Source organism: Piliocolobus tephrosceles, chromosome 6 (genome assembly GCF_002776525.5).
Source record: "Piliocolobus tephrosceles isolate RC106 chromosome 6, ASM277652v3, whole genome shotgun sequence".
Taxonomy (NCBI): domain Eukaryota; kingdom Metazoa; phylum Chordata; class Mammalia; order Primates; family Cercopithecidae; genus Piliocolobus; species Piliocolobus tephrosceles.
Window position 1 is genome coordinate 109146329 of NC_045439.1, and position 25010 is coordinate 109171338.

General features: G+C 37.7%; 1 protein-coding gene across 7 annotated transcripts in view; it reads right to left on the reverse strand.

The window, feature by feature from the left end:
• Positions 1-25010, reverse strand: part of TCF12 (transcription factor 12) — a 423136-nt gene that overhangs the window by 126311 nt on the left and 271815 nt on the right. The gene's annotated exons all lie outside the window — the stretch shown is intronic.

The window sequence follows — 25010 nt, forward strand, 5'->3', positions numbered from 1 at the left end:
ATTGCTTGAACCCAGGAGGCGGAGGTTGCAGTGAGCCAAGATCACACCACTGCATTCTAGCCTGGGCGACAGAACAAGACTTTGCCTCAAAAAATAAAAATAAATAAAAATAAAAATTAATACAGTATAGACATAGCTCAAACCACACCTCTGGATAACCATTATAATATTGATGTGCATATTTGCCATGTATGTTTTGTACTCTTATATATTCATATTCTTGAATATAGATTACTGTTTGCATTTAATACATTTAACAGATGGAATTACATGCTATTTATCTTGAAACCTGCATTTCCATATATCATGTTTTGAGCTATGTGTTGATAACAGATCCCTAGTTTGAGCATCTTTACTGCTATACAATGTTCCATTATACAAATAAAACCAGTTTATATATTCCCCTACTGAAAGATAGTTTTTATATTTGTTTGTCATGAGCAGTATTGAAACAAATATCCTTGCACGTCTTGTAAACACACACACACACCCCTTCAGGATAGAAACAAATAAGGGAAACTGGTAGATTAAAGGATGCTAACTTTCAGCTTTACAGGCATTGATTACCTTACTATTCTCAGAAGTCACCATGCCCATTTATATTCTTCCCAGAGACATGTAAGAATTCTTGCTGTGGCGGGGGGCAGTGGCTTACGCCTGCAATCTCAGCACTTTGGGAGATAACCTGCCCGAGGCAGGCACATAACCTGAGGTCAGGAGTTCAAGAGCAGCCTGGCCAAAATGGTGAAACCCTATCTCTACCAAAACTACAAAAACTAGCCAGGTGTGGTGGCATACACCTGTAATCCCAGCTACTCGAGAGGCTGAGGCAAGAGAATCATTTGAACTCAGGTGATGGAGGTTGTGGGCAGTCAAGATTGTGCCATTGCATTCCAGCCTAGGTGACAGAGTGAGACTCATCTCAAAAAAAAAAAAAAAAAAAAAAAAAAAAAAATTCTTATTGTGACTATACCCACTGATACGGTTTGGCTGTGTCCTCACCCAAATCTCACCTTGAATTGTAGGTCCCATAATCCCTACATGTAGTGGGAGGGACGAGGTGGGAGGTAACTGAATCATGGAGGCGGTTACCCCTATGCTGCTGTTCTTGTGATAATGAGTTCTCACAAGATCTGATGGTTTTATAAGGGGCTTTTCCCCTTTTACTTGGCACTTCTTGCTGCTGCCATGTGAAGAAGGATGTTTGTGCTTCCCCTTCTGCCATGATTTTAAGTTTCCTGAGGTCTCCCCAGTCATGCTGAACTGTGAGTCAATTAAACCTCTTTCCTTTATAAATTACACAGTCTTGGGTTATGTCTTTATTAGCAGCGTGAGAACGAACTAATATACCCACAGTTCAAAACTTTCATGGCCAAGTACCAGGAATAGTATGGGCCAGTTCTTGAGGGAGAATGGATGTTAAGTCTCACAGCGTTAACAGTAGGGTACTCACTCATATGTATTCAATATACTAAGCGAATTTGCAATGTAGCATTTTTGAGGTTCAGTAACTAACGCTCCCAAACATGGTGCTTTGACATGCTGGATTGAAGCAGTAGCCTCAAGGTCTCTCTAAGGCATGCCCTCTCCACCAGACCCCTCCCCACAATCTTCTGATTTTTGCAAAGCACAGAATGAAGTTGTTCTCTGAAATTCCCTATTTATTTAGAAACCGGAGCTGCCAAAAAACACAACTGTCTTCCCTCAGTTTCAATAATTCCTTCTATGCCAGTCATTCTAAGTTGGCATTTCCCTTCAGTCTCTGCCATCTTCTTGTTCCAAGAGGATTTCTGATCCATTTTGATTAGATGCAGGAAAGGCTGTGTGTGCCAGAATTCCAAGTGTACAATCCTGTAATGGTTTTATTTTGTAATAACTAGTTTTACTTAATTAATTCATTTATTTATTTTGAGACAAGGTCTCGCTCTGTTGCACAGGCTAGAGCATAGTTACATAATTACAGCTCACTGCAGCCTCCAACTCCTGGGCTCAAGCAATCCTCCCACCTCAGCCTCCCAAGTAGCTGGGACTATGGGCGTTTGCCACCATGTCTAATGTTTTAAAATTTCATTTTTAGTAGAGACAGGATCTCACAGTATAGCCTAGGCTGGTCTCAAACTCCTGGGCTCAAAAAATCCTCCTACCTCAGCCTTCCAAAGTGCTGACGTTACAGGTATGCCACGGAGGCCTGGCATATTATTACAAGGATTATTTTGCCTATCTAAAGGGTTAATAGATGTCAGATTTAGAATTGTAAAACTTCTACATCAATCAGTCAGCATGACATGCATACTTTAATGAAAATGATACTGGTCCATTTCTGAGGCTTTTTAAAAATAATTATGTATCATATCAATAAACAATTTTGAACATCCTATTCATGTGTAGTTTTTTAAATTAGTGAACTACATTTTTTATTGATTGATTTTTTTTTGAGAGGGAGTCTTATTCTGTCACCCAGGCTGGAGTGCAATGGCATGGTCTCGGCTCACTGCATCCTCTGCCTCCTGGGTTCCAGCGATTCTCTTGCCTCGGCCTCCCAAGCAGCTGGGACTACAGGTGTGTGCCACCACACTTGACTAATTTTTGTATTTTTAGTCGAGATGGGGTTTCACTATGTTGGCCAGGCTAGTCTCGAACTCCTGACCTTGTGATCTGCCCACCTCAGCCTCCCAAAGTGCTGGGATTACAGGCATGAGCCACCACACTCAATCATGAGTTAATAATGTATTGTATTTTGACTCAAATGTCCTAGTAAGAACTCTTAAAAAAAAACGTTGAGGTGGAAAAAGGAACAAGGTTAGAGGTGAATATTAGCTCTGTTTTTAATAATGTACAGCTTTTAAATACAATCTTAATTATCTGTGTGGAGGCTACCCATATAATAGATGATTTTAAAAAACCTAAAGTTTCAAACTTACTTTCCTGTGCTTATTAACATTCCTAAAATTTCTTATCCTTTCATAAAGGACATTGAATTCAGAGAGAATGAAAACTAATTTAACATAAGCTGAAGATGTTACAAAGTAAAAGTTTCTTCTGAAATGAAAGTTGATAGCTTGTTTTCAAAATGATACTTAATCTATTCAAATAAGAATTTGATGTAAATACATTTTTACTTCACCTTTCATTTATTAGAAACTAGTTATTTTCTTAAGGACTTATAAATTTGAGTTTCCATGAAATATAATAATGCATACTCAGTCTAAGACTTAGGAGGCATTCATTTTTAATTCTTTCAAAATTATTTTTCACAAGAACTATTTTCATGAATTAAAATTAATCATATACATTATCTTTGTTTTATCTCAGGCATCTGACATCAAAAATCCTTGGCAATTTTTAAACATAAAAATACATAAATGAAGTATACAGACAATTTTAACCGGTCAACTTCAGCTGAAAACAGTTTAAGAACTACTAGTAATGTAACACATATCTAATTTTCCTTGAAGTACCTATGAAAAAATTATTACAAAGAATTTTCTGGGAAAGTCTAATACAGGGTTTTTACCAGACCCTTGTGTTGCGGGGGTGTGGGTGTGTATAGGTATGGATGTGTGCACATGTGCATGAGCCTCTTGAGTGGACTTCTCAGAATCATGATTATAAACGTACAAAACAAAATATAAGTATTTTAATGTACAACGCCATGTAATTGTCAAAATGTTCTTTTAGAAACCTCGTATTTCCTATAATTTATTAACACATTAATAAGATTTAGCATCAGGACTAATAATAATTTGAAAGCATAAATAACAGTTTAAGATATCTGCAACAATTATGATATGAAAATATCTATTGTTCTACTGGTGACAAAAACTGTAGGTACTGTCTTGACTATTTTGCTATCCTTATTCAAAATGGAAGGCCATGCAAACTTTCACTTAGAGCTTGGTAAAAATAAAGATGACAATTTTTTCCCATTCAAGTTCACTGATTTTCCTTCTGTCCTGGGATTCTCTGGACCCCGGGTTAAGAAACCCAACTCTAGTAGAATAGCAACATATTACTGAAAAATATACAAGAATAATACATATATATGTATATTAAACCATCAGATACATAACTTGTGTGCAAAGGTATTTTATTTTATTTATTTATTTTATTTTTTTGAGACGGAGTCTGGCTCTGTCACCGGGGCTGGAGTGCAGTGGACGGATCTCAGCTCACTGTAAGCTCCGCCTCCCGGATTTTACGCCATTCTCCTGCCTCAGCCTCCAGAGTAGCTGGGACTACAGGCGCCTGCCACCTCGCCCGGCTAGTTTTTTGTATTTTTAGTAGAGATGGGGTTTCACCGTGTTAGCCAGGATGGTCTCGATCTCCTGACCTCGTGATCCACCCGTCTCGGCCTCCCAAAGTGCTGGGATTACAGGCTTGAGCCACCGTGCCCGGCCACTGTGCAAAGGTATTTTAAGTAGCTAAACTTACACGGTTTACATTAACCAGATTTAGCATTTTCTGACCTAAACTAAAAATTGCTCAAGAAACGACAGATAATTTTGACTAACTTACACAGTATTTAAAACATTTATTCAATTTATACAGTATTTAAAACATTTACTCAAGAAACAGCAAATGACTGAAGTTCATAACATTATTTTCTCCAGACATATAAACTCTTAGAGGCATTAGTTACCCTAACAAATATTCTCAGACTTAAAAAAAAAAGTTATCTTGCTCTCTACCTTACTAATATACTTAGTTGCAAAACCTTTCAATGCTTACAGAAACACAAACTATTGCTATTCTTTTGACATAAGATACAATCGGCAGTCAAATTGAAGGTGGGAGTGGACAGGCACAGTTCTACATTCCCATTTCTCTCCATCTCAATTACAAATATCCAAGCACTGATTAGACAGAAGAATCTAAGATCCATACATTCCATCAAACATTTATGGGCTAGTCACTGACAGATGAAGAGGTTAGGAGATGAGGAAGACACAAGCTTCTGGCCGGGTGCTGTGGCTCATGCCTGTAATCCCAGCACTTGGGGAGGCTGAGGTGGGAGGACTGCTAGAGCTTAGGAGTTCAAGACCAGCCTAGGCAACATAGTGAGACCTGACCTTTATTAAAAAAACAAACAAACAAAACTTAGCTGGGCATGGTGGTGCATACCTGTAGTCACAGGAGACAGAGGTGGGAGGATTGCTTGAACCTGGGAGTTTGAGGCTGCAGTGAGCTATGATCATGCTACTGCATTCCAGCCTAGGAGACAGAGTGAGACCCTGCCTCAAAAAACAAAAAACAAAACACAAACAAAACAACCCCTGCAAGCTCTACCCTCAATAGGTGCCAAACAATGAAAAAGCTTACAGCCTACTGGATGACCAAGCTTTAGAAGTACTGCTAATTTTGTTAGATATTTAGTTCTTTTTAGTGACAGAAATCTAGTATTTGATAATATATATTTATTAAAAATACCACAAAAGTTTGAAGGTGCCTGATATGGTTTGTGTGCCCACCCAAATCTCATCTAGAACTGTAGTTTCCAAAATCCTCACATGCTGTGGGAGGAACCCGGTGGGAGGTAATCGAACTATGGAGGTGGTTACCTCCATGCTGTCCTAATGATGGTGAGTCCTCACGAGATCTGATGGTTTTATAAGGGACTTTGCCCCACTTATGATGGTGAGTCCTCATGAGATCTGATGGTTTTATAAGGGACTTTGCCCCACTCTGCTCTGCACTTTTCCATGCTGCCACCAGGTGAAGAAGGATGTGTTTGCTTCCCCTTCCACCACGATTGTAAGTTTCCTGAGGCCTCTCCAGCCATGCTGAACTGTGAGTCAATTAAACCTCTTTCCTTTAAAAATTACCCAGTCCCAGGTATGTCCTTATGAGCAACCTGAGAGCAGATAAGCTACAATCCATGCTTGGAGAATGGTGTTCAGTTTCACTTCCTTCAACATGCAAATTTAAACCAAAGCAATTCTACAATACTCTCATGGTGTGTGCTCTGTTCTTATCAACAGAAAATAATGTATTGATGAGGAAACAGCCAGAGATAATGATATTATGGAATATAAAGCCTGCTCAGCATTTCTTTCTGCAGCAGTACAGTAAATACCTAAAAATTTCCAGACAAGTTTATTAATTTCAATGAATAGATACTATTCAAGAAATAACTGTTGCCTTCACAAGTAGCAGTACAAAATAGAATAGCTTCCCTATCTGTATGAAAGCCAATATTATTTCTGTTCATTTTTTTTTTCCAGAAAGTCTTCTATATTTCTGTCTGCTTAGTCAGTCAATGTTGACAATATTAATACATAGTCCAGTATTGTTGTCCCTGGTCTCCTTTGAAGTGGTACTCAGGGTGTGGCCCTATACCAGCAATGTCAGCATCAGCTGGGGACTTGTTAGAAATTTCTGTTCATTTTTGTCAGATATTCTGATTTGCATTCATAAATTTGAATTCAGCATATTTTACACAGAAAAACTCCATGTGTTATAATTTAAGTATTTAGTATGAGACTGGTTTTTCTTAAAAGCTAAAAGCTTAACCTAGAAACAATTCTTGGATGTTTCAAAAAAGTTAATGAGATCAACATTACTATGTTCAAAATGAAGTATTTCAATGTGCAACTCATGTGAGCTTTTCCATATTTACTTTTCATAGAAACAATGTGAAACCCTTATATAGACAAATCTAAATATTTGTGCACAAATCTAAATTTGATGACAGTTTTATGAGCAGACTATCCTCCTCCCCCTTGAGTGTCTTTGAAAACACATTATTTACCTTACCTTTTTGTTCGTGGAGAACTTACTCCTCTTTTGTGGGCAAACTCTATCAAAAATACCATACAATTTGAATCATACTAACCATATGGAGAAACATCAAATGCTAACTTACAAAGTGGGCAAATCTGTAATGCCGTAGAGTATGAGAGCAAAGACCTGGGAATTCTGAGTACTGGATTCATCTCTTGGCTCTTGTTTTGCTCTCATTGAGTGAACTGGGAAAGTTACATGTCACTTAACATCAATGACCCCACTCACTCTTTTAGGAAAATCAACTGAATAACATGTATCTCCCACAGACCCTGCACAGTTTAATTAATACTTATAAAGTATTCAGAAATTCTTGTCTAGAAGATACTGTTAGAATTACAGACTTTATTTTGGTAGTAATCTGCTCAAACGTACAGAAAAAGAATCTAAAAAGGATCTTAACTGACCAGATTTTTTGTTTTTAAAGAAAAGAGAAAGGGGATTTTTAAATAAACGCTTGCCTATTTTCTTCACAACAATTTGTTTAAGCATTATTGGCTAACATTTGTGCCAACCACACTGCTGGCTACATTGAAGATACTTAAATATCTAGTGCCAACAAGCACAGCTGCTGGACTCTCTATGCCCTCCTCTTGTTCACTCCATGCCAAATTACTCACACAGCTATGAATGATGAGGCAGCAGCATAGGAAAATGCCAAGTGTGAGTGAGATTAGTGATAAACCACAGGATCCCTATAGAGGTCAGTGATTAGCAAGTTCCCAGTTGTAATCACTTTTCTAACCCAGCCTTTATCTTATCACATATGCCATCTTAATTTTGCACCAGCTTCCTGTGATGTGCATCAGAACTGTAGGCAGCTTCCCAATCAATAATTCTGGCAGAATTGCTAAGGTGCCAATGGAGTATCCTATTATCCTGATAAAAGCACACAGTCAGACCTGGGCAATTTGAATAGGCTTTATAGATGACTTTCCAGGCTGGGTGCAATGGCTCATGTCTGTAATCCCAGCACTTTGAGAGGCCGAGGCTGTGGATCACTTGAGCCCATGAGTTCGAGACCAGCCTGAGCAACATGGCAAAAACCCAACTCTACAAAAAACACAAAAAATCAGCTGGGCATGGTGGTACACACTTGTAGTCCCAGCTACCACAGGGGCTGAAATGGGAGAATCACCTGAGCCCAGGAAGTCTAGGTTGCAGTGAGTCATGATTGCACCACTGCACTCCAGCCTAGGCAACAGAATGAGATACTGTTAAAAAAAAAAAAAAAAAAAAAAAAAAAAGAAAAGAAAAGAAAAAAAAGAAACAACTTTCTGAGACTTTAAAATCTGTGATGAAGTATTCTAGGATGGAAGCATTCACCAACTCAACTACCCTTCCTCATGCTCTCCACCTCTCTTCCCTTAAAATCAGATTTGCAAATTAAATATAAATAGGTGAGGATTAGAAGGTCTACAGAAAACAGTTTACATTTCCATCATTAGAATGGCCAGAAGAGCACAATTCTATTTGAGAGGGTGAGGTGGATGGGTAGTAAAAAATTCTAAATGAACGAACGGGGCAGAATTACATAAATACATTTTGATTAATTTCAGTCACTGATCAGAACTTTCTGGGCCTGGCATGGTGGCTAACGCCTGTAATCCCAGCATTTTGGGAGTCTGAGGCAGGTGGATCACCTGAGGTCAGGAATTCAAGACCAGCCTAGCCAACATGGTGAAACCCTGTCTCTACTAAAATACAAAAATCAGCTGGGCATGGTGGCACACACCTGTGGTCCCAGCTACTTGGGAGGCTGAGGCAGGAGAATCTCTCGAACCCAGGAGGTGGAGGCTGCAGTGAGCCAAGATCATGCCATTGTACTCCAGCCTGGGTGACAGAGCAAGACTCCGTCTCAAAGAAAAAAAAAAAAGAAGTAAACTATAATTACAGGTAGCTCAAAATTTAACTTCCATTTTTGAGTCACTTTTCTTAACAGCTGGATTTTCTAAATTGTCTTTGATAACATAATTTACATCTGTATTGTACCGTTGCTTTGCCTAAAGTTCAGAATTTGAGTATTTTTCCTAATGTTGCCACATTTCCCCAACCACATGTTGTTTAGATTTAGAAATAAAGACATTTTCATTTTTTAGAGCAATTCAAAAGATTACAGAACTAGGGGGCTGTTTTTCACAAAAAAACAAAACAAAACAAAACAAAAAAAAAACAAAAACCCATCACGAATGTGTATTCTTTAAAAATAATCAAGTCACCTTGGTGTCTTAATGTTTATCTCATTCTTAAAAAAGGATTTAAAATAATTTAATGGTTTACAGCTTTCTAAAGACTACATAAACTGAGCTACTCATTCAATGCCTTAACCTTATTTACTCCACTTACTCCAAAACAAAGAAAAAGTCAAGTAACAATCACATCACGAGATAATTTGGGGGAAGATGGAGCAAATTATCATATACGTGTACTTCTGGCATCTCATTTCCTTCCTGACATTAATGTATCTTGGTATTCACACACTTAAATAATTTACTCCTTCTGACACACTGACTCTGTTTCCACCAAATTCTTTTGTCAACGCTCGTCTAAGAAATTTCTTGCATTATACCATGATAAGCAGAACATTAGGCTCATTGTTGCTAAATCCCATTATTTTCTCACATCTTTTTTGTATTTTGACTGTTTAATTTAGACCATGACCTTACCAGGCAAGGTCAGTGTCTAACTCTGTTTTTTATGGCACCCAGGGACCAGAAGGCAGATGCCACTTGTTCAGAGAACACTGGTCTGGAATTCTAGCCTTGTTTTGTTTGCGTGCCAGGGACAGATTCTACTCCAAGGCTCCACCTATGGCATAAAGCCATGTGAAGGCAGAGAGACAGCTTAAGAGAACTGTGCCCTAAAATAGTAGATAATAAATGATTGTTAATTAGCCAGTTCCCCTGACAGCAAGAATTGGAAGAGAAGGAAAGAAACTAGTCAATGGAACTGCTACCATTCATCAACTATCTGGTCATAAACAGGCCAATGGAATGAAACAAACATGGAAATAAGAGTCAAGAGGATCTATTTCTGTCTCTGATGTGAACTAGCTATGTGAGATACATAAGTCATTAAACCTCTCTAGACCTCAGTTTTTTTACCTGAAAAATAGAGTGGGGTGGGGCAAGTGTGGACTAGATGTTTAATGCCCCATGAAATTGATATACTCATCAACTCTTTGCTATTAATAAGACATACCCCTCTGATGGAATGTCAATTTGGGCACTGCACATAGTAAAAAGGATAAGCTGCTAAAAATGGAGGGATTTTTATAATAATGATGATGTGCAGTTATAAAACCAAAGTGTAAACACTTGTTTAATACATTTTGAGAATTAGGTGTGAATATATTTGCTGAATATAGCAAACTGAGGTCAGTATATTTAAAATTACCAAGACTTACTTCTATTCAGATTAAGAAAAAGAAAATGTCAATAAAATTTTTGACTGAGACTCAACAGCCTCTACCTATGTAATACAGAAACGAAGCACATTTTGTACACTTTGTTTGTAAAGAAAATACATAGATAGCCATCAAATGGTAACTATTTCATTTTGTTGAAACACATGGAGAAAGCCCAGAAGAGAGCCTTAAATCCCACTTAGGATCTACTAACACTGTATGTATGTGTTTTATGTTCTCATTTATTTATGAATGACAGGGTCTTGATCTGTTGTCCAGGCTGGAACGCAGTGGTGTTTCACAGCCTTGAACTCTTGGGTTCAATTCTCCTGCTTCAGCCTTCCAAGTAGCTAGGACTACAGGCACACACACACACACACTGGTTAATTCTAAAACATTTTTGTAGAGATGGGGTCTCTTATGTTGCCCAGGCTGGTCTTGAACTCCTGGCCTCAAGTCAGCCTCTCACCTCAGTCTCTCAAAGTGATGGGATTACAGGGGTGAGCCACCATGCCTGGCCTGCTAAGAATTAAATACAGTTCTTGCTACATGAGGAGAGAATATGACATGTTCAATTTTCACTGAGCTGTCTCCAGTACTGCAATTTACTGCCATCCTATGTTTGAGTTTGAAAATAGGTAAAGGCCAGTCTCAATTTCTTGATGGGTCATAATCCAAAGTTCATCTGTGAGTAAGGAATAACTCAAAATAAAAATCTTATATATTAATTCATTATAACTGGATACACAAGTAAATTCAGATCACAGTGTGTCTGAGTAGATATTTGGTGAGTGGAGGAATGAGGAATGAAGAATGGAAGGAAAAAATGAAGGAAGAAAAGAAAAAAATCCTAACACACTAAATTAGAGCGGAGGCATGGGGTAATGGTAATGAATGAAGACTCTAGATGTAAACTAACCAGGTTTAAATTCCCACTCTGTTGCTTATTATCAGTATTACCTAACAGCTCTATCCCTTAGTTGCCTAATCTGTGAAACAAGGATAAAAATAGTTCTACCTCACTGGGTTTTTGTGAGGATAAAATGCATTAACATCTTAAGTGCATGGAACAGTGACAAACGAGGGGTAATAAAATTTTAGTTATTATTTTTGAACTGAAATGTACTGACTAGAAAATACATTTGACTATATTATACAATACTATATTGGCTATATATATCTTAAATGTTCGTGCTTAAGGAAAAAGTCTTAATTAGAAGAGAAAAAAAGTAGATTCTAGGCAAAGAATTTAAAGGAAACTTCTGGATACTTTCAGAGGTTTTAAAATTCTTTATGCCTTTCATTTCATGAAAATTTAACAGTGTCGGTCTTCTTAGCATTAATGAATGGGTATCTGGATCTCTTTGTATACATAGTCATAATCTGTTCACAACTGAAAATCACAAAGATTCACCGAAGAAAGTATGCAAGATCCAGAGAAGGTGGCAGAAACACCTGAGAAGTCAAAACATAAAAGAACAGTCTAAAATGAATTTCAACAGTTTTAGATTTTGTAACATAGAGGAAAAAGGGTAGAAATGTCTGAATATAATCTTTAGCCTGCCTATTCCTTTTTCCCTAAGGTTTGGGCAAAGTGGTTTTAGGGGAGCACCTTGGGTCTGATGGTTCCAAGTTACTAGTTCAAGATAGCTTGGTTGTTGTTTGAAGCTCATGGGGGAAAGAGCAACAAACCATTTTTATTCAGTAAAAAGGAGGGCCAGTGTTAGCAGTATGTAAACAGACGTTAAGTAGTTCACTGTTTAAATGTTTTCATCTAGGGAAGGCCCTATTCTTAAAATTACGTGCAAAAACCACTGGAAAATAGAGAATCAAAAAAGCCAAATGCTTATTTGCTCTATCTCTTGTTATCTCTCTGTTTCATTTTGAAAATTTGCATTATATTACTGATATGGCTGAATTTAAGTCTGCCATTTTCTTAGATGTCTACTGTTTATCTCATTTGTTCTTTGTTCTTTCATCTTTCTCAGACTTTTTTTTTTCCTTTTTTTTTTTTTTTTTTTTTTTTTTTTTAAGACACAGGGTCTGGTTCTGTCACCCAGGCTGGAATGTAATGGCATGATCACAGTTCACTGTAACCTTGAACTCTTAGGCTGAGATCCTCCCACATTAGCTGCCCAAACAGCTAAGACTACAACTGGCTTTTTTTTTTTTTTTTGGTAGAGACAGAGTCTTGCTATGTTGCCCCATCTGGTCTGGAACTCCCAGCCTCAAGCAATCCTCCCACCTGTTGGGATTACAGGTGTGAGCCACTATGCCCAGCTCTCAGCCTGCTTTTAGATTGAGCATTCCATTTAATAGCCACTATTGGTAGATAAGTTACATTTCTTTTTAATTTTTTAGCGATTGTCCTCAGTTTACAATATACATCTTTAACAGAATCTACTTTCCAAAATCCTTCCTCCCATCTGTTAGGTTACTGTTGTTATATATTATATAAAACCCACAATATAATGTGCTAATTTTGCTTTAGACAGTTGTTTTATAGTGTGATTTAAAAGGATGAAACGTATGTCTTTTATATTTACTTTCATTATTACCATTTCTGGAGCTCTCATTTCTTTGTATAGATTATGGGTTGGCACACTATGACTCATGGCCTGCTTCCTGTTTTTGTAAATAAAGTTTTACTGGAAAACAGCCATGCTCACTTGTTTAAGTATTGTTTATAGTTGCTTTTGTGCTTCAATGGCAGAGTTGAGTAGCTGTGACAGAAACTGTCTGACCCACAAAGCCTAAAATATGTAATATCTGGCTCTCTACGAAAAAAGTTTGCTGAGCCCTGGTGCAGATCCAAGTTTCTGTCTGGAGTGACATTCCCCCTGTTTGAAGAACTTACTCTAACAGTTCTTAAGGTCTGCTGGAAATGGATTTTCTCAGCTTTTCATACATCTAAAAGTCTTTATCCTCTTTTTTAAGAAAATATTTTCAACAGATAAGTAATTCTGGGTTGACACAGTTTAAAATTTTTTAATACATTAGAGATGTCACTATTACCTTGCTTGCAAAGTTTCTTAAGAAAAGCCTGCTGTAGTTTATCTTTGTTGCTCTATACATGATGTGGCTTTTTTTCTACCTCTGGTTGTCTTCAAGATTTTCTCTTTATCTTTGGTTTTCAGCACTTTAAATATGTCTAAGGGAATGTGTGGTGTGTGTGTGTGTGTGTGTTGGGGAGTTCTTGTTGTTTCTTAAATCTTGAATCTATGGTTTGATGTCTTTCATTGCTTTTGGGAAATTCTTGGCCATTATCTCTTCAAATATTTATTCGGCATTATTATCTATCCCTCTCCTTCTGAAACTTTAATCATACACCTATTAGACTGATACTGTCCTGCAGCTCTGATCTTTTATCACTTTGTTTCTCCTTGTGTTTTAGTTTGGATAATTTATACTGGCCTATATTCAAGTTCACTGATTTCTTCAGCAACTGGGTTGTCTACTGATGACCACAAAGGAATTATTTACCTCCATTTTTTTTTTATTACTACCATTTCAACTTGACTCATTATTTCCATCTATCAGTTAAATTCCCCATTAATTCATGCATGCTGTCTACCTTTTCCACTAGATCCTTTCAATACCTTTGTCTGATAGTTCCAATAACAGGGCCACCTTTGAGTCTTGTTTTGTTAACTGTTTTGCCTCTTGACAATATTTGTTTTGTTTTTCTCTTGCTTATGTGTGTGACTTATACTTTTGATGGATGCAGGAGATTGTGGGTAGAACAGCAGTACATTTAGGCCTGGAAATGGGTATGCCTCTTTCCATATAAGGACTTTAGAGTGAGACATTCAGATAATTAAGTAGGAGTTTAGCTTGGTGTGACTGTTGTTGTGATGTCTCTGAGTTTACGAGAGACTTCAATTCCCTCTAGAGATCACCCGTTTTGCCTAGTGTTTAGCATGTGGCTGGGGTGCTGTAAAACTTTTCTGTTAGCCTTTCATCCTCAGCTTTTAACAGATGGTATAAACCTGTGCTTGAAAGTGGGTCTCTCTTCAAGCATTTGCCCCTGCCCCAGTGGCAGACTGCTATTGCTTAGTATGCCTTAGGCTTGTGATGGAGGTAGTTCTCTGTTGTTTTGGTTCAGCCCCAGTACTTACAGAAACCGTTTGCTTGGGCCTCCTTGAAGGGTTCAAAAAACTTAAAAGTTTGTAGTTTATCAGGCTTTCCTCCCTTACCACTAGAATGAAAGCAGCATTCTTTTTTTTTTTTTTTTGAAACAGAGTCTCACTGTCGCCAGGGGGGAGTGCAGTGGTGTGATCTCAGCTCACTGCAACCTCCACCTCCTGGGTTCAAATGATTCTCCTGCCTCAGCCTCCCAGGGAGCTGGGACTACAGGTGTGTGCCACCATACCCAGCTAATTTTTGTATTTTTAGTAGAGACACGGTTCCACAATGTTGGCCAGGATGGTCTCAATCTCTTGACCTCATGATCTGTCCTCCTTGGCCTCTCAACATGCTGGGATTACAGGGGTGAGCCACCATGCCTGGCCAAAAGCAGCATTCTTTATAGTTTTCCACATCCTAGATAGAAGCTGGAGGTCCTCTGATCTTCATTTTGAATAGTTTCTGTTTCTATGCCTACAAATTCACTGATTTTTTTCTTCTGAAGTGAATTAGCTGCAGTTAATATCAACCAGTATATTTTCCATTTTAGATACTGTATTTTTCATCTCTATAGAAATGACATTTAGGGGGCCTGGTGTGGTGGCTCACACATATAATCCCAGCAACTCAGGAGACGAAGGCAGGAGGATGGTTTGAGACTGGAAGTTTAAGACCAGCCTGGGCAACACAGTAAGACCCTGTCTCTAAAAAAAAAAAAAAGAAAAAAAATTGGCCAGAAATGGTGCATCCCTGTAGTCCTAGCTACTTGGGAGACTGAAGCAGGAGGATCACTTGATCCAATATTTCAAGGTTACGGTGAGCTATGATAGCTCCACTGCACCCCAGCCTGTGTAACAGAGAAAGACCTCGCCTCCAAAAAGGAAGAAAAAAGGGGAAAGGGGAAAAGGGAAAGGAAAAGGAAAAGGGGAGAGGAAAGGAGGAGAACGGATGGGAGGGAAGAAGGAAGGAAGGGACAGAGTGGGGAAGGGAGGGGGAGAGGAAGGGAGAGGGCAAGGGAGGGAGAGATGGAGAGAGGGAGGGAAAAGAGGTAAATGAATAAATTCTGTTTTTTTCATAGCATTCATTATCCCTACATCATATTCATTATTTTACTCTACATTCTTGAGCTATCAAGCATATTTATAAAAGCCATTTTAACACCCTTGCTTAGTTACATCATCTCTCTAATTTCCTGGACTCTTGTTTCTACTGATTACTTTTTCTCCGGGTTATAGGGTATATTTTTTTCTTGTTCTTTTCATGTCTAGTAAGTTTTAAGTCAATGCCAGACCTTAAAATGTTTGTATTTCTGGGTGCTAGATTTTGCTGTATTCCTTCAAAGAATGTCAGACTTTGTTCTGGCAAGCAGTTAAGTGACTTGGAATCAGTTTGCTCCTTTTCCAGGTTTGCCTTTAATATTTCTAACAGTGGGTCAAGAACACCCTTCAGTCCAGGTCTAATTTAGCACCACCAACACAATATCCTTTTGAAGACTACACATACCCTGTTAATTATGAGATCTTTCCACTTTGGTTCGTCGGAGGAAGAATTATTCCCAGCTTTGTGTGAGCTTTCCCTGGTCTCAAGTTGTTTCCTCTCATGCATACACATGCATGTATGTATCAGTACTTGGCCAAAGACTTGGAAGCAAACTCGGAAGATCTTGAGCTCCCTTGCTCTCTCTCTGCTGCTTCCTTTTTACCCTATAAATCCCAGTCCCTTGGCTTCTCTGAATTCTGATTTTTGTCTTCTCACCTCACAAAGACTGCCAGGCTGTGTTTGATTATCTTGTTCTCTTTTTGCTGTGGCCCAGAATCTTCCTCCAGGCAGTGAGAGAGTTGACTAACTGCAGGACTCACCTTGTTTTCCTGCTCTCAGGAGTGCCTATTGTCAAATGTCTGAAAAGTAATGATTTAGGACCACTATGAAACTTCCTAAGCTTTTTATACCTCTTAGAAACCATTCCACACACCCCCTTTAAAGGAAAAAAATGAAAAAGCTTTTTCCTAGTCTTTCTCTATCAAACCCATTTTTACAGATCAGAAAAGGCTAGAACATAACAAAACTTGACCTCTGTAAATAATCAGACTTTCAACAAACAAACTGCTTAGAGTAGTGCATAAAGTAGAAGATAACCTGAAAAGATGGATCTACATTTGCTACTATCTTTACTTTTTGGAGTAGCCTAAATTAAAAACATCCTACTCAGGAAGACTTTACCGTAACAGATAATGGGTTTGATAAACTCTTGGGCAATCTAAAAACTTCGCTAAACTACTTCTGTTTTTATGATATTGTGCTCATTTCCAATATTAGATGTTTTATTTCTAAAATACTTTGAATTCCACTAAGTCTGCTGACATATTTGAATTTAGAACAAACTGCTCTAAGAATATGATCTCCTGCACTAACTACACACATAGCTATTTCTAAAAGGTTAAAAAGCTGGCAATTTTCCAGTTCTTTCTCATCATTTCAGTTATGAAATACAATGTCCAGTCCCTCGTTCTCTTCTATTTTCTTTGGCACGTTGTTGACCAGTTCTCTAAATTCACTATCATGTATTTTGTTGTGTAGGTCTTTAATTCCTGGCCCCAACCCCTGCCCACATACATATATTCTAAATTTATGCTACAGATAACCACAGGGCATGAAAAATACTGGTGAAAATTGCTATTATTAAATTATACTGCTTCTTAAATTAGAGGTCTGTCTCTCACTATGCAAGTTAAGTCATATTTACATTTATTTTGACACTTTCATATTCAATAATTTAAAAACTCACCAATTTTATTAAAATATTTTCACAAAACCATATGCTAAATAACAGTGAAATTTATCTTAAAAAATTTAAAGTACTCCTGTTCTTTCTTTGAGGGATGTGTATATCCTGGCATTGTAAACATAGATTTAAGACCACACCTAGACCCGTCTCACGTGAGAAAACTGGTCATGTTGTTAGTTATAATGCTTGTAAGTACATTTGAGCTTTTTGTTGTTGTTGAGATGAGGTCTCATTCTGTTAACCAGGCTGCAGTGCAGTGGCACAGTCCTGGCTCACTGCAACCTCCACCTCCGGGCTCAAGCTATCCTCTCACTTCAACCTCCTGAGTAGCTGGGACCACAGGTGCATGCCACCATGCCCAGCTAATTTTTGTATTATTATTATTTTTTTTTTTGCCACATCACCCAGGCTGGTCTCGAACTCCTAGACTCAAACGATCCACCCACCTTGGCCTCCCAAAGTGCTGGGATTACAGGCATGAGCCACTGTGCCTGGCCATTTGAGCATTTTTTGAAAAAACAATTTTTCTAAACTTGTATTTTATCACTTTCCTGGAACATTCGAACTTTCCAAGTTCTCTTCCACTGAAGGCTGCTTGCTTGGCTTGTTAGCCCCTCTGCGTGAACTGTTCTTTTGTCACAGCATTTCAGTCTGCGAGGGAAACTAGACATTTTTTTTTTTTTTTTTAAACAATCTTGTCCTACTGCCCAGGCTCGAGTGCAGTGGTGTGATCATAGCTCATTCCAGCCTCCAAACCCTGGGCTCAACAATTCTCTCACCTCAGTCTTCAAATAGCTGGGACTACAGGTGCATTTGCATTTATTCAAATATTATTTCCTCAGAGAAGGGTTCTTTGACTATACTGTCTAAAATAATCCCACTCTAGCCTTTCTTTTTTTTTTTTTTATTATAATGTTAAAAAAAATTGACCTGGTACAGTGGCTCACACCTATAATCCCAGCACTTTGGAAGGTCAAGGTGGGAGGACTGCTTGGGCCCAGGAGTTTGAGACCAGCATGCGCAACATAGCGAGATCTTGTCTCTACAAATAATAATAAAAAAAATTAGCTGGGCATGGTGACGTGCACCTGTAGTCCCAGCTATTTGAAGGCTGAGGCGAGAGGATTGCTGAGCCCAGGATTTGGAGGCTGGAATGAGCTATGATCACACCACTGCAATCCAGCCTGGGCAGCAGAGCAAGACTTTGTTTAAAAAGAAAAAAAAAAATTGTCTAGTTTCCGTTGCAGAGATAATGAATCTTGGTCAGTAACCTTTGGTAAAATCATTATAACTCGCAATTTCCCCTTTTGCTATTATAAAGTTTAGGAACTCTGTTTTAATTTGTATTGCCACTTTATCTACATTTTATATCATTTTCCATATTTGTATTTTGCTATTATCACATATGTGATAACTGAACCCAAAACTCCTTTGCATTTTCTGTTCCCGTGACTGTCTCTTTCCATTCACAACTTGATAAAATATGCACAAGGATTTAATTGCATCTTTATAGGTTTTTTATTTTATACTTTGTTTTTTGCCCCAGAACATGCAATGATCTCAGTTAGTGCTTTTATGGTTAAAAGTTTATTTTGGGTAAAGCTTTAAAAAAAGTATAAAATGCTTTAAAATATTTCAATGAAAGATTATAGCAGATAAGCAGGATTAATTTAAAAAACAAACTATTTGGGGATCAGAAGTAGTTGTTTAATAGGATATTGATTTAGAGTTCCCAAAAGATATCTTATGATTAAGGAAATACACATAAAGATAGCTCTAAAGGGTTAGATAACTATTAGTACTGAAATTAAACAAATACCATGCTTACTGGAATTCAACTTTCTAGAAGTAATAAGTTTAATAACTGAATATAGGTTATACTGTTAGTACTGAGAATAAAAGAAGGGATCCAGAAATGATTGCATTTATTTCACTTTTACTTCCTCAACTTTTTGGATTATATTCAGCCAATATCTATTTAAGGAACTGCTTTGGAAGGCCCTTATGTTTTATGCAAGGCACTGCTATTTTCCCAGATGAATAGAATATCCATTCTCCAGCTCCAAGTTTCCATGACAATAAAAACAAAACATTCATCAGCACCAACTTGGTATTTTATGGCAAATGCAGCTGCAGCTTATAACAGTTCAATCTTTATCCCAACTCATTTCTGCCTAACAGAGGCACTATATTTCTCCAAATCAACTGAATTATTTTTACAGTGATTTTCCCCACCGCAGACCTAAACACTAACAGTGTGTTACACCATCTCTAATTATCATCCACTCTTTCCAATTTCATGCCAAATACAATTAAGGGTTCCTGAATGTTGCTAAGAGCACATCTGATTTGTGAAATCTGAAAGCTTAGTTGATTTAAGTATTACAGCTTTAGAGAAAGGTATAATATTTAAGTTTTCATGCTTAACTAGAGAGAAGACAGAATTTTGGAAACGAAAGACACAGTAAACAAAAAGCTAAATTAAATTCAGTCAGATTATGGTAAGATAGTGCCCCCTTGTGTCTTGGTATTTCTGCCTTGACTAAATCCAGTATTCATTTCCTTAGAGTTCTATAATATAAATTTGAATATTTTTTGTATCACAGAAATAAATAGAACTTGATAACTCTCCTAAGGCAAAATCCTAATTTAAAACAATATGAATACACTGGCTATTACATATCAGTGATTTTTACATGGATACTCTGTAACATGGTGAAAATGTAATGAATTTCTATATTTAGTAATTTTATTTAAAATTTCACATTTAATTTACCATTAGTGAGAGATGTTGACAAAGTTTTAAGAATGAAAGAAAAACTTGGTATTGGTTCTCCTGTGTAACCACTTTATGCTAGTATTGGTTACCCTCATTATTACCCTGGGGCAACTAATGAGTTTGAGGCTTTACTTACACAGAGAACAAGACTGTATTAAATAGAAGAAATTAACATGAAATGTTAAAGAGTATATATAATAACTATATGAGTAACACTGCTACAAATAGCTTCAAAAATAAAAAAGTCACATAAAAACATCATTCATGTTTTAACTCCACTCAAAGTGTAATATTCAGACCAGAGGCAAGGCCATGAAGTTTGTAAAAATTATGAATCTCAGGTACCACACCAGATGATCTGAACTAGAACTTGCATTTTATAGCAAGATCCTTGGATGATTCTTATAAGCATTAAAGCTTCAGAAACGCTCCTCTAAACTCAAATGCCTTCCTACCCTCAACTATCACACAGCAGGAGCAGAGTAGCATAAGGAGAGGCTTACTGACCATTTGGGCATAGTTAGCTTTTAGAGATTAGGTGGATTCAAAGAAAGAAAGAATCAGGAACAGCTCTAGGAAGGCATCCCTGAGTATATAAACTGAGGCTATGTCAGCCTGCTTACCAAAGTGATTCCTACACCAACTCTTTTTCCCTTTTCCACTCTCTGAAATATGTATTTTTTTAATGAACATCTAAGATTCTATCAATCTGTGGTCAATATGAGTGGCCAAAAAACTTCAAAATGCAAATAATGTAAGAATTAGAAGTCCATCACTCATTATCAATGATTCCTGGTACGTAGTTTTTTACATATTTCAAACTATATTTACTATGCATTTTCTATCTTATTTCACACTCACCAATCCCCTGATAATCAAGTTTTATTATTCCCATTTTAAAAATGAGAAATCATTTATAAATGAGAATCACTGAGGTCAACCTCAGTGATTATACCTAAGCTCATAAATGTAGTGAAGGCTGAGCACATTGCTAAGATTCAGGTTCTGATTCCAAATCCTATGTTCTCTGTACTATAACACATTACCAATACTCATTAATGTAAATAAGCTTAATTAGATTGCCTTTCTCCCAACATTAGCTATGGATAGAGTACCCTGCAGAATAACTTTAGAGCAGAAGACTAAAGCAGCACAGTAGCCCTGGGCATATAGAAATGTTCTTATTAAGACGTTTAAATGTTCTTAAATAAGGGATGTTCTTATTTTCTGGCTCATCCATATTTTGATTTTCTACAATAAACATTGTATTTAATATAGGAAAAATATTTTTAAAAGGATGTAGTATATAGTATATTCCTTACAGATAAGCTAAAATCTTTAAAAGAATTCATGCATGTGAAGTATCCCATATAACATGTGCACAAAGAAGTCAGGTCTGCTAGGCATGGTGGCTCATGCTTGTAATCCCAGCACTTTGGGAGGTTGAGGCAGGTGGATCTCTAGTGCTCAGGACTTCAAGAACACCCTAGGCAACATGGCGAAACCCTGTCGCTACAAAAAATTCAAAAAAATTAGCAGATGGTGGTGTGTGACTGTAGTCCCAGCTACTTGGGAGGCTGAGGTGGGAGGATCGCTTGGGCTCAGGAGGTGGAGGTTGCAGTGAGCTGAGATTGTGCCACCACACTCCAGCCTGGGCTACAGAGTGAGAACCCGTCTCAAAAAGGGGGGAAAAAAATGAAGTTAGGTCATGTGATGATTTGACTTATCCAATCATCAGTACAAAACAGTCAGAAGTATAGGAACACAACTATAAGAAAACAAAGCCTATAAAGTGTAAGAACTCTAATTTATATAATTAAATGCTACTTATTTACATTAAAAGCATTTACATTAAACAGTAAGATGTCATCAAATTATTTTCAAGTAAGTTCAGGAATATGCCCTATTCTGGTCCAGAATGTAAACTTATTTGTACTACGCATCATCTATTTCTCTTTCTGCCACTTTCATTTTAAGAGTGAACAAATTCCAAAAGATAATGCTTAGTATGTGCCTCATATCTATCCCTTTCTTTCTGCCCATAGCAATCACCATCTTGGTTTAAGATTCCTGTGGATGAACACATAAGCATTTGCCTCCCAACTGATACCCCTGCCTCTAGCTTCTCTTTGCTCCCATCTATCCATACCAGAACACCTTCACCATTACATTCCACTGTTCAAAAACTAATAAAAGTCTCCCAGTGCATGTGAAGGTGGATCAGGATATGCTATCCTAAAATATTCCACTTTGGCATAAGAATTATTTTGTGCTGAAGGCATTTCAATTTCTTAAATCCTTATCTGCCTAAAAGCAGAGCCTCCTAAAAGAACTCAATTGTCGTTCTCCTTGAAGAGGTCGTTTACATCCCTTGTAAGTTGGATTCCTAGGTATTTTATTCTCTTTGAAGCAATTGTGAATGGAAGTTCATTCATGATTTGGCTCTCTGTTTGTCTGTTACTGGTGTATAAGAATGCTTGTGATTTCTGCACATTAATTTTGTATCCTGAGACTTTGCTGAAGTTGCTTATCAGCTTAAGAAGATTTTGGGCTGAGACGATGGGGTTTCTAAATACACAATCATGTCATCTGCAAACAGGGACAATTTGACTTCTTCTTTTCCTAACTGAATATCCTTGATTTCTTTCTCTTGCCTGACTGCCCTAGCCAGAACTTCCAACACTATGTTGAATAGGAGTGGTGAGAGAGGGCATCCCTGTCTTGTGCCAGTTTTCAAAGGGAACTTTTCCAGTTTTTGCCCATTCAGTATGATATTAGCTGTGGGTTTGTCATAAATAGCTCTTATTATTTTGAGGTACGTTCCATCAATACCGAATTTGTTGAGTGTTTTTAGCATGAAGGGCTGTTGAATTTTGTCAAAAGCCTTTTCTGCATCTATTGAGATAATCATGTGGTTCTTGTCTTTGGTTCTGTTGATATGCTGGATTACGTTGATTGATTTGCAAATGTTGAACCAGCCTTGCATCCCAGGGATGAAGCCCACTTGATCATGGTGGATAAGCTTTTTGATGTGCTGCTGAATCTGGTTTGCCAGTATTTTATTGAGGATTTTTGCATCGATGTTCATCAGGGAGATTGGTCTAAAATTCTCTTTTTTTGTTGTGTCTCTGCCAGGCTTTGGTATCAGGATGATGTTGGCCTCATAAAATGAGTTAGGGAGGATTCCCTCTTTTTCTATTGATTGGAATAGTTTCAGAAGGAACGGTACCAGCTCCTCCTTGTACCTCTGGTAGAATTCAGCTGTGAATCCATCTGGTCCTGGGCTTTTTTTGGTGGGTAGGCTATTAATTGTTGCCTCAATTTCAGAGGCTGCTATTGGTCTATTCAGGGATTCAACTTCTTCCTGGTTTAGTCTTGGAAGAGTGTACGTGTCCAGGAAATTATCCATTTCTTCTAGATTTTCTAGTTGATTTGCGTAGAGGTGTTTATAGTATTCTCTGATGGTAGTTTGTATTTCTGTGGGGTCGGCGGTGATATCCCCTTTATCATTTTTAATTGCGTCTATTTGATTCCTCTCTCTTTTCTTCTTTATTAGCCTTGCTAGCGGTCTGTCAATTTTGTTGATCTTTTCAAAAAACCAACTCCTGGATTCATTGATTTTTTGGAGGGTTTTTTGTGTCTCTATCTCCTTCAGTTCTGCTCTGATCTTAGTTATTTCTTGCCTTCTGCTAGCTTTTGAATGTGTTTGCTCTTCCCTCTCTAGTTCGTTTAATTGTGATGTTAGAGTGTCAATTTTAGATCTTTCCTGCTTTCTCTTGTGGGCACTTAGTGCTATAAATTTCCCTCTACACACTGCTTTAAATGTGTCCCAGAGATTCTGGTATGTTGTATCTTTGTTCTCATTGGATTCAAAGAACATCTTTATTTCTGCTTTCATTTCGTTATGTACCCAGTAGTCATTCAGGAGCAGGTTGTTCAGTTTCCATGTAGTTGAGCAGTTTTGATTGAGTTTCTTAGTCCTGAGTTCCAGTTTGATTGCACTGTGGTCAGAGAGACAGTTTGTTATAATTTCTGTTCTTTTACATTTGCTGAGGAGTGCTTTCCTTCCAATTATGTGGTCAATTTTGGAATAAGTGCGATGTGGTGCTGAGAAGAATGTATATTCTGTTGATTTGGGGTGGAGAGTTCTATAGATGTCTATTAGGTCCGCTTGGTGCAGAGATGAGTTCAATTCCTGGATATCCTTGTTAACTTTCTGTCTCGTTGATCTGTCTAATGTTGACAGTGGAGTGTTGAAGTCTCCCATTATTATTGTATGGGAGTCTAAGTCTCTTTGTAAGTCTCTAAGAACTTGCTTTATGAATCTGGGTGCTCCTGTATTGGGTGCATATATATTTAGGATAGTTAGCTCTTCCTGTTGGATTGATCCCTTTACCATTATGTAATGGCCTTCTTTGTCTCTTTTGATCTTTGATGGTTTAAAGTCTGTTTTATCAGAGACTAGGATTGCAACCCCTGCTTTTTTTTGTTCTCCATTTGCTTGGTAGATCTTCCTCCATCCCTTTATTTTGAGCCTATGTATGTCTCTGCATGTGAGATGGGGCTCCTGAAGACAGCAGACTGATGGGTCTTGACTCTTTATCCAGTTTGCCAGTCTGTGTCTTTTAATTGGAGCATTTAGTCCATTTACATTTAAGGTTAATATTGTTATGTGTGAACTTGATCCTGCCATTATGATATTAACTGGTTATTTTGCTCGTTAGTTGATGCAGTTTCTTCCTAGCCTCGATGGTCTTTACATTTTGGCATGTTTTTGCAATGGCTTGTACCGGTTGTTCCTTTCCATGTTTAGGGCTTCCTTCAGGGTCTCTTGTAAGGCAGGCCTGGTGGTGACAAAATCTCTAAGCATTTGCTTATCTGTAAAGGATTTTATTTCTCCTTCACTTATGAAACTTAATTTGGCTGGATATGAAATTCTGGGTTGAAAATTCTTTTCTTCTAGAGTGTTGAATATTGGCCCCCACTCTCTTCTGGCTTGTAGAGTTTCTGCCGAGAGATCTGCTGTTAGTCTGATGGGCTTCCCTTTGTGGGTAACCCGACCTTTCTCTCTGGCTGCCCTAAAGGTTTTTTCCTTCATTTCAACTTTGGTGAATCTGGCAATTAGGTGTCTTGGA